The sequence below is a fragment of the Podarcis filfolensis genome (genome assembly GCF_964270895.1).
Source record: "Podarcis filfolensis genome assembly, chromosome: 5".
Taxonomy (NCBI): domain Eukaryota; kingdom Metazoa; phylum Chordata; class Lepidosauria; order Squamata; family Lacertidae; genus Podarcis; species Podarcis filfolensis.
This window is the reverse complement of record NC_139608.1, coordinates 71,093,646-71,106,947: the sequence shown is the minus strand read 5'-3', so window position 1 is coordinate 71,106,947 and position 13,302 is coordinate 71,093,646. Positions and strand designations below refer to the sequence as shown.

Here is a 13,302-nt window from a genome sequence, read left to right as displayed (position 1 = left end):
CAGTACTCCAGGTGAGGTCTGACCAGAGCAGAATACAGTGGGCACTATTACTTCCCTTGATCTAGATGCTATACTCCTATTGATGCAGCCCAGAATTGCATTGGCTTTTTTAGCTGCCGCATCACACTGTTGGCTCATGTCAAGTTTGTGGTCAACCAAGACTCCTAGATCCTTTTCACATGTACTGCTCTCAAGCCAGGTGTCACCCATCTTGTATTTGTGCCTCTCATTTTTTTTGCCCAAGTGCAATACTTTACATTTCTCCCTGTTAAAATTCATCTTGTTTGTTTTGGCCCGGTTCTCTAATCTGTCAAGGTCGTTTTGAAGTGTGATCCTGTCCTCTGGGGTGTTAGCCACCCCTCCCAGTTTGGTGTCATCTGCAAATTTGATCAGGATGCCCTTGAGTCCATCATCCAAGTCGTTGATAAAGATGTTGAATAAGACCGGGCCCAAGACAGAACCCTGTGGCACCCCACTAGTCACTCTTCTCCAGGATGAAGAGGAACCATTGATGAGCACCCTTTGGGTTCGGTCAGTCAGCCAGTTACAAATCCACTGAGTGGTAGCATAGTCAAGACCGCATTTTACCAGCTTCTTTACAAGAATATCATTGTCAAATGCCTTGCTGAAATCAAGGTAGGCTACATCCACTGCGTTCCCTTCATCTACCAGGCTTGTAATTCTGTCAAAAAATGAGATCAGGTTAGTCTGACATGACTTATTTTTCAGAAATCCATGCTGACTATTGGTGATCACAGCATTCCTTTCTAGGTGCTCACAGACTGCTTAATGATCTGCTCCAGAATCTTCCCTGGTATTGATGTCAGACTGACTGGGCGGTAATTATTTGGGTCCTCTCTTTTCCCCTTTTTGAAAATAGGGACAACATTTGCCCTCCTCCAGTCTGTCGGGACTTCGCCTGTTCTCCAGGAATTCTCAAAGATGACTGCCAGTGGTTCTGAGATCACATCTGCCAGTTCTTTTAATACTCTTGGATGCAGTTCATCTGGCCCTGGAGACTTGAATACATCTAAACTAGCCAAGTATTCTTGTACTATCTCCTTAGTTATTCTGGGCTGTGTTTCCTCTGAATCATTTGCTCCAAATTCTTCAGGTCGGGCATTGTTTTCTTTATCGGAGAAGACTGAGGCAAAGAAGGCATTGAGGAGTTCAGCCCTTTCTGTGTCCCCTGTTTGCATTTCACCATCTTCTCCTCTGAGTGACCCCACTGTTTCTTTGTTCTTCCTTTTGCTACGAACATACCCATAAAAGCCTTTTTTGTTGCTTTTAACCTCTCTAGCAAGCCTGAGTTCATTCTGTGCTGAGTTTTGTCGTGCTTGGAATCAGAGCTGTTTTGTCGTGCTTGGAATCAGAGCTGTTGCATCCAGGCCACTCAAGCCCTTTCCACCCCACATCGCTCTGCCTCGCAGCATCAGGGCCCCACCTCTCTGCCTCTGGACCTCAAAACCTGTGAAATAGAATGGTGCTTCTTTGCCCCTACATCCTTCCCTGAAAAAGCGAGGAAGAGAAGGAGAAGAGTCAAGAAGCAGCAATCTGCATAGTGGCACAAAATACTTTATCGGAGGAAATAATCACAAAAATTAAGTGCTGATCTAGACTAGACCTAATATTACTGCAATCAATTAGACAGCATGAGCTTGTTTTCTGAACGGAAATTGGAACACGGTGCATTTTACATGAAGAGAGATGCAGAGTTTCCTTTTACTTGATCCATTTGAGTGCTGGAGGTTAGAACCCTGCACTGCTATTCTGCTGACTCTCCTTGGCAACCAAGAAGTTAGAAGCTCCAAACAAGTAATATATAGAGAGAGAATGAGCTTTTCTCTAAAGCAAAGAAAATTAGGAACGAAAATATTTCTTTTGAAATAGAAGACCTATTAAAGTTAAATTCTTTGACACCCACTGCCCCTGCACATTGGTCTCAATGTACTCATTGTCTGTTTTACACAGAGTCTATATATCATAACCTGTACATACATATGTAGGCTATGCATATGTTTTATGTACCTTTAAAAATGAAAAAAAAACAGATTGCACGGAGAGAGCCTGTGTGTGTACTGCTGGTGCATGCATAGCATTGGTGCAGAAAAGGTGAAGAATGTGTGTAGGTTGGGGCAGGCCAGTGGGCACAACCTCAACTCCCTATCCAAGTATTCATTCAACTCAGAAGCCACATGCACAAGACTGTGCATTTGTAGATCAACATACTTTGTTTTTAAGTGAGGCTGTCAATCAATCTCCCATTGATACCAGTAGATTTTTTATGTATCTATGCATGGAAAACCACACTTAGGGGATGGAGGATCAATCAGTAGATGATATATTGATATTATGAAGTGGAAGTGGAAGGATAAAACACGCTTCACCAGTCCATACCATTCAAATGTTTGTGTCCACTTTTAACTTGAACCACTCTCATCTAGTTTTGCCTTGTTATTTGAAATACATTTTATCCACAAATTAGTTTTAGCACAAGCCACCGCTATCAGCCTCTATTATATAAAGCTATTCTCCCACACACACACCCCGCCACCAGTGTTCTAGAAAATCTTTTTCAGTCTGTCATGGACAGACTCTAGGTCAGCTTCTTGATGACCCAGCAATCAATGAGAGCTTTTTAAAATGTCATCCAATCAGGATGGTGGTGGCAAGTCAAAATTCAGTACCTGCTTTCTACCAGCTTAGGCTGGTATGTCAGCTGAGGCTGACTCTTGTGCACTGTATTGCCCTTGAAGCTGCTATTTGCTCAAAATACTGCAGGCAGGATTTTAACTGGAAAAGCTCATCAGGAACATATTTCATCCATGCTGAGAAATCAACACTGGCTATTTGTTCACTTCTGAACCCAACTGTGATTAGCAAGAAAGAAATGTACACTATTCTTGGATTATAAATTTAAGCATTATGCAACATAATACTAATTAAGAAAAGGGGGATGAAGGCCATCCTACCCACCCAACTCACTGGCCTGGCTTTTCATGCCACTTCTATGCCTTGGATGATCTGAGTGTTCGCACTTGAACTTTCTGTCCTATGTTGGGCATATGGTTCAGCTACAGGTAGGTCTCTTTTCCTGCAGTTGCTCAAACTCTGTTGGGTGGTCTTTACCCATGGATGACATGGCACACCTAAATCAGAAGCTCACCCCCTGCTATTACTGGACTCCTTTCTTTAAGATAAACTGTTATTTTTCTTTCAGCTATCTTAATATGTGGCACACAACCAGCCCACCTAGAAATATATTTAGCCCTTTCTGTCCCCCCCCCCAATTTTTTCTGGTGCTGCCAGTCTCTCTACCCTGCCCTACCATGCCCATAGCCACAGGTACCTGCCCACCCTCGGAAGGCCCCCTGCATACATTTTTTTCTGCCAAAGTTGTGATAGTTAAGAGCCAAATCAAAATTGTATGTGTTTCCCTAACAAATACCTCAAGGAAGATAAAAAATATGACCATACCCAGCCAACATTGATGAAATAGAAAAACCCATTCCCATCTGTCAACAGGACATCCAGCTTAATGCCCAAAGTAAACCTGATGAACACAGTATTCTGTGCTGCTTTCTGTACCTGAATGAAGCAGGGAGCCTTATGTAGGTCATAAGGCCTATCAACCTGAAATTGTTACAGAACTGAGAAGTGCTCTGTCTCATGAATTTTTGCCCTCTCCTCACAAAAACAGGGAAATTCCAGTCACATTTCTTAGTCAGGCTGCAGTGCCTGGAAATCTGCTTCAAAAGCTGTCAGGCAGATCACAACATGGCGTTTAAAAATGTTGGACTTATTTTTAAAAAATGGTAAAATGAAATTAAATATATTTATGCAAATCTTAATAAAATTATGTAAATACTAAATGAATAAGAGTATAAAACAAATTTAAGATTCTGAATCTCGCTGACAGGACACAGCATTCTCCCGTTACAAATTTTCTCATCTCATCAATTACTGCAGATAGAAAATGAATATACTTCACAGTTGTATCATTTCCACCCAATAGAGAAACCGCAGGCTTATAATCAAACCTCTCCACATCTGTCCACAAAATCTGTCCCAAATTGTTCAAGGCATCATACAAAGAACAATATACAATAATATATGTACAAGGATACTTTAGATGAGATTCCTGCATTGCCGGGGATTGGACTAGATGACCCTTGGAGTCCCTTCCAACACAATTCTGTGATTCTATGACTCCAACCTGGTACTCAAGTACCACAAGTACAGGTATATTCAGAATACAGCATATTGGTAAACCTTCCTTCTGGGACAATTGAGAGCATCACATTTAACTAGGCTTTAATAAACACCATCCCCTCACTGGGTTTCTTCAAATCCTTACAAGGTAGTACAATATAAATGTAAGCGAAATTATTAAATAATGGAACTTTTTAAGGCACCAGTTCAATTGTTCTGCCCATCTGAAGAGATACATCAGATCAGATAATTCCTGCTTCTAATGCTTTTTAGTGAGCTCCACCCCCAAACTCTGCATATAGTTCAAAAGAAGCCTAATTTCACCACTATGGAACAAACAAATGCATTCCAAGCGTGATTGTTCATGACAGATATTTTTCCTTAGCCAAATGTTTAGCAGCATCACATATGCCACTGTTTGAATTGTTGTTACAGCCAATGCATAAATCAGAAGGGACTGATAGGGCAGTAATAGCCACAATTATATAATTTTGTTTTTAACTATATCCAAGGGACTTCGTTTCTCTGCAGACCACACTTTGAGAAGCTAAGGAACAAGTTTCCTTTATATAGTTCTAATGCTGGTGCACCATTAGCTCTAAAGTAAAATAAACTCTACATGTTGTGTACAGGTTTCTGTCTGAGAAAACACCACTCCCAAATATCAGAAAAAATATACTTCCTCAATTTTCACCCTGTCTAACCTCCAAAGAGGTGTCTATGGTCTCTTCTGAAAAATAACCCTTTTGTTCTTTTGATAGTTATTCTGCAAGCCTGCCCAAGCAGTGCATTTTCTCTGGGGCGACACATACCCCTAATCATTTTGTGAATCTTTGTACTTTTGTCCATTTACTGTATTTATTTTTTACCAATTTGAACTATAAAATGGTGATTTTCTTGAGCCAAAATGAGAGTACCCCTAAACATTTTTTTAGAAGAAAAAAAGCACTGTGCCCAAGCATCCATATTTTTCACTGAGGCCCTTCTCAGAATGTTCCCACCACCAGAGGTCAAGCAAGTGGCAACAAAGGAGAGGGCTTTCTCATCTTATCTGTGGTATCCCATCCAGAGGAAGCTTGCCTGGCACCCACTTTGTCACACTTATTTTCTCAGGCATTTTAATAGTTTTTTATTTCAAGTATTGAAAACATGGAAATGAAGCATTTACTCTGCTGTTTTAATGGAGATTTAATGTTGCATTTAATTGCATGTCTTGTTATTCTGTTTTAAACTGCCTTGAAATAAAAATTATGCAGGGTGGTATAAAAAACACTTTAAATGCTGTTGTATGTTTACATGCCTATAGAGACTGACTTAAAAAATGCTTCTAAAAATGTGCCTTAGGTAAAGGTAAAGGGTAAAGGGACCCCTGACCATTAGGTCCAGTCATGAACGACTCTGGGGTTGCAGCGCTCATCTCGCTTTACTGACCGAGGGAGCCGGCGTACAGCTTCTGGGTCATGTGGCCAGCATGACAAAGCCGCTTCTGGCGAACCAGAGCAGTGCATGGAAACACCGTTTACCTTCCTGCTGGAGCAGTACCTATTTATCTACTTGTATTCTGATGTGCTTTCAAACTGCTGGGTTGGCAGGAGCAGGGACCAAGCAACGGGAGAGTGTATATATATAAATCTAAAATTAATAAATCTGTTGTCAGAAATTAAGCCAGTCTCACTTTGGGCATAATTCTCAGATCATAAAAGGAAACTCAAGCACCCAATAATTTCAAGGGGATCAAAACTGCTTACTTTGTATTTTTACTAGTTAAGTGGAATTTTCACTCCTTGTTACGATTGCTAAACAATTGTCCTGTTTCACAAGTCCACTAAGATAAAGAGGGAGGAGAGGGAGCCTCATAGCCAAGGCTCCAAGTAGGTATGCTCAGATCCAGATGTGAATTTAATCACTGTTAACAATACCTGCTCATAAGGAAGATCTCATTCTGCTGAATCAAAACATTGCCTTCTTTCTCCAGTTCTTTAAACAGCAAAATCTCAAAGTGGTTTAATAACAGGGCTGAAAGCTTTAACTAATTAATTAGTGTCATTAATTTACTATTTCATTAATTGATTTAATGTGTAGATTGCTGATTGATTAAACCATGCTGCACAGGAAGAGACAAACCACATTAAGCACGAACACTTGGTGCTGTCAACTGTTCTGTTAACAAGTTTCATACATCTCTTGACTTCTGTGTTAATAGGCTAGCGAAACCTGTACAGTGGTGCCTCGCAAGACGAAATTAATCCGTTCCGCGAGTGTCAGGGGCTCGGGAGCAGGAGCACAGGGGAGAGAGGAAATGGAGAGCGAAGGGGAAGAATCCGAGGGTAGCGTAGGGGAGTATGACAGTGACCCGAGAGATTCCATGAGCTTCTCCAGCGAATCAGAAGATTCCCAGAAGGGGGCGCCGATGGTCAGGGCAAGGGGGGTCCCAAGGGGGACGCACCAGAAGCAAGGAGCCAGCGGGGAACCCCAAAGCAGCAGCGGGGGATCAGGACCAGTTTCCCCACCAGAGCGTAGTGGGGGGGAAGAGTCACATGTGTCAGGACCAGCGTCTCCTCCAGCGGGGAGAGAAGATGAGTCAGGGCTGACCACGCCTCCATCGGAGAGTGGGGGAACGGAGGGAAGGTCAGTTGCAGCTAGCCTCCCCGAAGGGGGAAGCAGTGACAGCAGCAGTGAAACGGTCAGGAGGAAAGTTGCTGGCTGGGCGCGCGCGCCAAGTTCAAATGTACAGGCGCGAGGGACAGCAGGAGACCCGGATTGGGAACCAGCTCCTAAAGCCCGCCGGAGGGAGGGGGAAGGCTCAGGGGATTCAGCGTCAGAAGAGTCTAGAAAGGGCGAGACCCCGACGGACAGGCGGAACCAGAGGCGGAAAGAGCAGAGGAAGAGGTGGAGTAAGGCTAGAGTCTTAAACTGGTGTCTGGGGGGAGGAGACTCAGACGGAGCTTCAGCGGTCTGAAGTTTGAGACGTAGAGCTGCACGCTGCGGCTCTGGAAGTGAAACTGAACTTCAATAAAGACTTTTGTACTTAACAACGAAGCGGCGTTGGTCCTTTGTGAGCTGGGACCTCGGGCAGCTCTGACAGCGAGTCTCTTCGTCTTGTGGTTTTTTCGTCTTGCGAAGCACGGCTATTAGCGGCTTAGCGGCTTTAAGAAAACAAGGAAACAAAGGAACAAAGGAAACAAACTTGCAAGAACTCGCAAGATGTTTCGTCTTGCGAAGCAAGCCCATAGGGAAAATCGTCTAGCGAAGCGACGCAAAAACCGAAAAACCCTTTCGTCTTGCGCGTTTTTCGTTTTGTGAGGCATTCGTCTTGCGGGGCACCACTGTATTGGCAAAGTTCAAAGCCAAGGGGCAGGATCTCATGATTAGATCCTATGTTATAGGCAGTGTTGATGTTATTACTAGTAGATATTTCTTTAGCAAGCAGCTATGTTCAAAATGCAGCAGCAGATATATTGAGTTCCTAAAGTTATGCTAAAAATTACTTTAAAATTACATATATAAGTAACTCAGCAATAAGCATTCCTATTTATTCTTCTGAACAGATCATCAAAACTGATTTATGAAATTACACTTATTAGAATACGATTTATACTTAAAATGTGTTCCAAAAGGGAGCAAAGAACCAGTGACAAAGAAGTCAGGATTTTGCTAGTCAAATACTAGAGAAATATAATGCTCCACTGATTTGAGGCAGGAATATACAAAGTTTACTAAAGTACTTAAGAAGTTTCAGAAGCATTTGCAAAGGCAGACAAAAGCTAAACAACTTTTCTGTTGTTTTCTTAAAAATTCAAGACCTAATGACACTGATAATTTATTCTGCATGCTTTTTGAGAAAAATACATTTATTTTTAGTTGCTTTTGAGAAAATCTGTACATATATTTGAAAAATGCATTATATTAACTCCTTTCTATCTCAAACAATAATGCTTGCAAGCAACAGCAGTTTCTTTAGAAAGGTCCTAAGTTAAACACCACGGGGAGGCAAACAGAACCCACAGTAAAGGTACAATCAAAGACTTAAAACCTAGATTGTACTGTTACTAACTGTGACTGGTTCAACAGCTTTTGCCATTCCTGAACCAGGAAATCCTGGGCACAGTAGTGCATGCTTTGGTCAGGTCAAGACTGGATTACTGCAATGCACTCTATGTGGGGCTTCCCTTGCACTTGATCTGGAAGCTACAGTTTGTGCAGAAGCTACAGATAAAAATCCAGTTCCTCCTCTTTCCCATTCACCCTTAAAAATCCTGAAATGCTCTAGGGCAAATTCCTGGCAGAACTAGCAATGAGATATGAAAATTAAATATAGTTTCTGCAACCATTAATTTGAACAATAGAATGACCTTTACCATATTTTTAACGCATTTAAAAAAGCAAGCCATGTTAAATACATTAAATTCTTTTCTACTTGCAATGGACTTATTTACAGTAATTTTTGATTTACCTAAGGAAAATTCCTTCTCATGAATTAAAAAGTGTGGTAGCTGTTCAGTCAGTGAACACTTCCAATATTTATTTGCAGTGCTAGGTTATTACCATAATCAAGGATTTATTCTACCTTGGAGGGAGGGAAAATACCATTTTGTTGAAGGCTTCCTGGGAAAAAATGGTCTTCAGCAGACTAATATATTTTGGGTGCTGTCAAGTATACCAAATATGAATTACTGACTATTGTACTGAATCATCCTCTCAAGATCCATGAGCTGTGCATCACTCTATATTTTTCTAGTGGATTCCTCAAATAAGTATCCGATTAATGCTGAAATTGCTGGCTCAGAAACATTTAATGAAGAACAGGACTTAAGCAAGAAAAATCTTTAATCTTGTTTCTCCAGTTCTCCTGGCTAAAAAAAAATAGCAACTTAGGGATCTCACACATTATTTACCAGAACAGAAACCTCTAGAAGAGAAAAGCAGGTTTAGGAAGCCTGGTTTTTGAATGTGTGTGAACATTTGTCATGGTGGCACCCCAGTTAGAATGCCTACCTCCAATAAGGTCAACCAGAACAAACAATACTGACATTTCAGCAACATGTTAAGACCTCTCAGTTTGCCTGGTCCTCTTCACAATGCTAGTATAGGTATGTTGCTGTAACAAGGAACTGTGTTTAGCTTCGTGTTATGTTTTGTACTTGATTCTATGGTTGTTTTATCTGTTGTTTACATTTTTACATTTTTATTTTTGTATTTATTGTTAATAGATTTAGGTTTGCTTTTAACTTACGCTAACCATATGATGAAGGGCAGGATAAAAATTAATAATAATAATAATAATAATACTGTCATCGTAGCCTCAGTTTTTGTATATAACCTCCACCACTTTGTTGGCATTGTCACACAGAGTTAATTTGTTTTCCGCCCATTTTCTGTAAAATATATCAACTTCCAAACTACACAACCACAATCTCAATCTTTGTTTGCAAGCCCCCCTGTAATGAGAATGTCACAGCAGTGCAGAAATCTCCATCATCAAAGATTAAATAATTCAGGAAGAACTAGAAGTCATTCAAACATTTCTACTCTTCAATTGTACTTGAAAAGCTTGTCACAATGAATAACTGTGATCCCCACAACGTTAAGCTCATTTGGAAGCTCTTGTTTCTCTAAATCAAAATATATTTTTGCTGGGATCATGCATTTTATAAGCAAATGGATCCTTCAAATTCTTCAAAGCAATAAGAATAAAATACAACAAATCTTTAATCATGATACCTAGAGTGGGTATCATCTTTTTAACTATAGGGTCATTGCCTTCTGCACCCAGGACATGCAGATGGAGAGAGAATTATAAAATAGCACAGCAAAAAATATCATAATCCACCTTAGACCCTATTCTTGATATAATACAGGATAGTAGAGGATTTGCTCTGACTAGTAATTCCAGGCAGCTCACTACCCACCTCTCAATGTGAGGAAGGTGTTTGAGATCCCTGGCACACAGAGTATCATAGTTGACAGCTGTAATATTAAACTGAAACATGTAAAGCTCAGCATCCCGGTTTCAATAGCAGGATCCAGTCTGTTTGTTCACCTTGTGCATTTATCTTCAATATTACTGTATATATTTTCTGCTAGGAATCATGTTGTGTAATAAAACTGTACAGCCATGAGACAAGAGGAGATTAAATGAGCCCTAAGAGAACTGTTGGAAGGCAGCCTTGTATCCCTTAATCTGATGCTATTGTCTCTTCTTATTGTCAGCCCATGGTATGCATTTCTAATTTTGGATTCTCTCCACTATACATCTATGGATACAGCATGTCTCAATTTAGGCACTGTTTTAAAGCATTTTCATAGAGCTTTGTGTTCTTAGAGTGTATTTTGTTTTGCAGATTTTAGCATCTACTCTTAATACTTCAAGTCTAGACCATTCATTCTGACTTAGAAGAACATCCTAGGGCTAATGCAAATGAATCCTGGGTGCATGGCAGCTCCTGAAAATTTGATTGCTCAGTGGCTCCTGGCAATCAAATTTTAAGCAGCTACAATGCTCAGCAAGTCATTATAATGAAATGTAATGAAAAATTGCAGCACAAATGCAAAGTGTAGCTTCTTGTTTGATTCAGGCAGCCTTCTTCTGTGATAGGGATTCATATTTTTTATTTATTTCATATGTATTATGTTCTAAGCTTTTCATATACCAGCTACTTCAAAGACAAAGGAACTGACAGCAGAACTTCATTTATTCAAATAATACTCCAGGCATCATTCAAAATAGAAGTATGGGTAAATTACATTAAACTAGGTTACAGAAACATGGGAATATGAGAGACCTGAATTTTCTGATAACTGGGAATGAACAACAGTGAGGGGGGTTCTATACTTACATCACATACAATGAACCCACAGGGTCCCCTTAACCTTGCACAATTCATCTACTCTCTCTAAAAGGATGTGACTATGTTAAGAAATAAACGAAACTGCTTGCCTAGAAAAGGTGCATGAAATATTTGGAGTCTCCATTTCTCATATATATAGTTCTCACATCCTGAAAATGGATATTTTACACTGTTCTGCACATGTCCAATTATCCCCTGGATCAGGCACAGGTTAATAATTGGAACAGAGTATTGTTGCTAAAATTCCACATACTCATTGCAAACAAACAAAAATCTTCCAAACATGCTGCAGTCTACTGTCCAGTCAAGAGCAGCTAGCCTTATTATGGAAGCATGCAACTTAGGAATCCATAGAAAGTTGCTTTTTTCTAGATCCAGACAATCTGTTCATCCAGCCCAGGGATGGATAATCTTTTTCAGGGTAAGAGCTGCATGTCAGATAGATGTGGCAGTTCTTATTTTTTAAATACCTGGGCAGGTGTCACAGGCTCCACAGAATCATAGCAGCGGACCTGTGGTAGTGGCCAGTGTAAATTATAGGGCTTCTCCATACAAATGTTCAAAAATGGAATTGTATTGTTGCTATACTTATCCTAACTGGAGAAGGCATGGAGCCTAGCTGTGAAGAGATAACCATGCTTCCATTTATTTTACAGCCTTTGCTTGTAAACAATACCGTACATCATGATGATGATGCAGCAGCAGCAACAAAAGGTGGTATTCATATATATTTTACTTGGAGCTGATCTACAAAAAATAATTACTCTTAATAAAAAAAAAAATGTCCAGTAGCACCTTATAGACCAACTAAGTTTTTCTGGTATAAGCTTTCAGATCTGAAGAAGTGTGCGTGCACATGAAAGCTTATACCAGAACAAACTTAGTTGGTCTATAAGGTGCTACTGAACAATTTTTTATTATTTATTATTTTTATTTCGACTGTGTCAGACCAACACGGCTACCTTCCTGAATCTATAATTACTCTTACTTAGTCATTAATTTCAGTTGGTCTCCTCTGGGTAAAACTTGGCTGAATGTCACCTTGCAGCTCCTAAAATGGAAGTGTCAGATGGAACCTCCTGGGTATTGCCTTAATCTCTGGAAAATCTTTTTTAAAAAAAAAACACAACAAAACCCAAGATGGGTTGAGAGTTCCCTATTCTGTGGTAATACTCCATAGGAGCACACAAGCATTTCATTCCTTTAAAAGACAGAATGAAAGGTGGGAATATACAACTTCACACAATGGTGTCCACATCTGTGAATACAGTGGTACCTCTGGTTGCGAACGGGATCTGTTCCGGTGGCCCGTTCGCAACCTGAAAAGAACGCAACCCACATCTGCGCACGCGCGGGTCGCGAATCGCCGCTTCTGTGCATGCGTGTGATGTCTTTTTGCGCGTCTGCGCATGTGCGAGCGACGAAACCCGGAAGTAACCCTTTCCGGTACTTCTGGGTCGCCACGGAACGCAACCTCAAAATGCACAACCTGAAGCAAACGTAACATGAGGTATGACTGTAGTTGTATCTTTGCCATTACAGAAAATAATCAGTAAGTAACTATGGCATTCATTCAGCCACATTAACAATACATGTTCTATCTGGGTGAAGAATCCCATTTTCCCAATTTGAATATGAAGAATATTCAATAGAGGAAGGATACCTGGATTCTGTGCAACAAATAACTGAAATAATTGTACTAGAAATAATCACACATTTTTCTCTGTTTACCCATCTTCCTTTCCTGTTTTCCCTATTGTTTTCATCTTATTAAATTCATATATATTGTAGATATCTCTCTATAGCTATGATAAAATACTGAAAGCACTACATGATCAATAAAGCTTGGGGGGGGGGGACCTGAGAGAACACATAGCGTCAATAGTTTGTACACCTGAGAAGAAAGTAAAAGAATATCATGTCTCAACATGAATACCATTAGCTACTCAACAAAACTCATTCCCAAATTTTTTTCTGAATAAGAGTAAGATATCTATCTGTTCAACAGAGAGGTTATGTTTCCAAATCAAACACTGGAAGAAGTAGTTCTGTCTAGTAGCGTTGCTGGTATTTGTTTTATCTCTTTACTGCCAGTAACATTCACTATAGTAGTGGTTCAATCAAAAGTCTACCTCCAACATCTAAGCATTGTCTTTTCAGAATACATTATAAACATTTCAGATTTGTGAATCTAAGACTTTCCCCTACTGAACACTGGCCCCTTAAGATCACTCTTGACATA

General features: G+C 40.2%; 1 protein-coding gene across 10 annotated transcripts in view; it reads right to left on the bottom strand.

Annotated features, from left to right (window-relative positions):
• Window positions 1-13,302, bottom strand: part of CTNNA3 (catenin alpha 3) — a 543,396-nt gene that overhangs the window by 428,160 nt on the left and 101,934 nt on the right. The window lies entirely within an intron of this gene.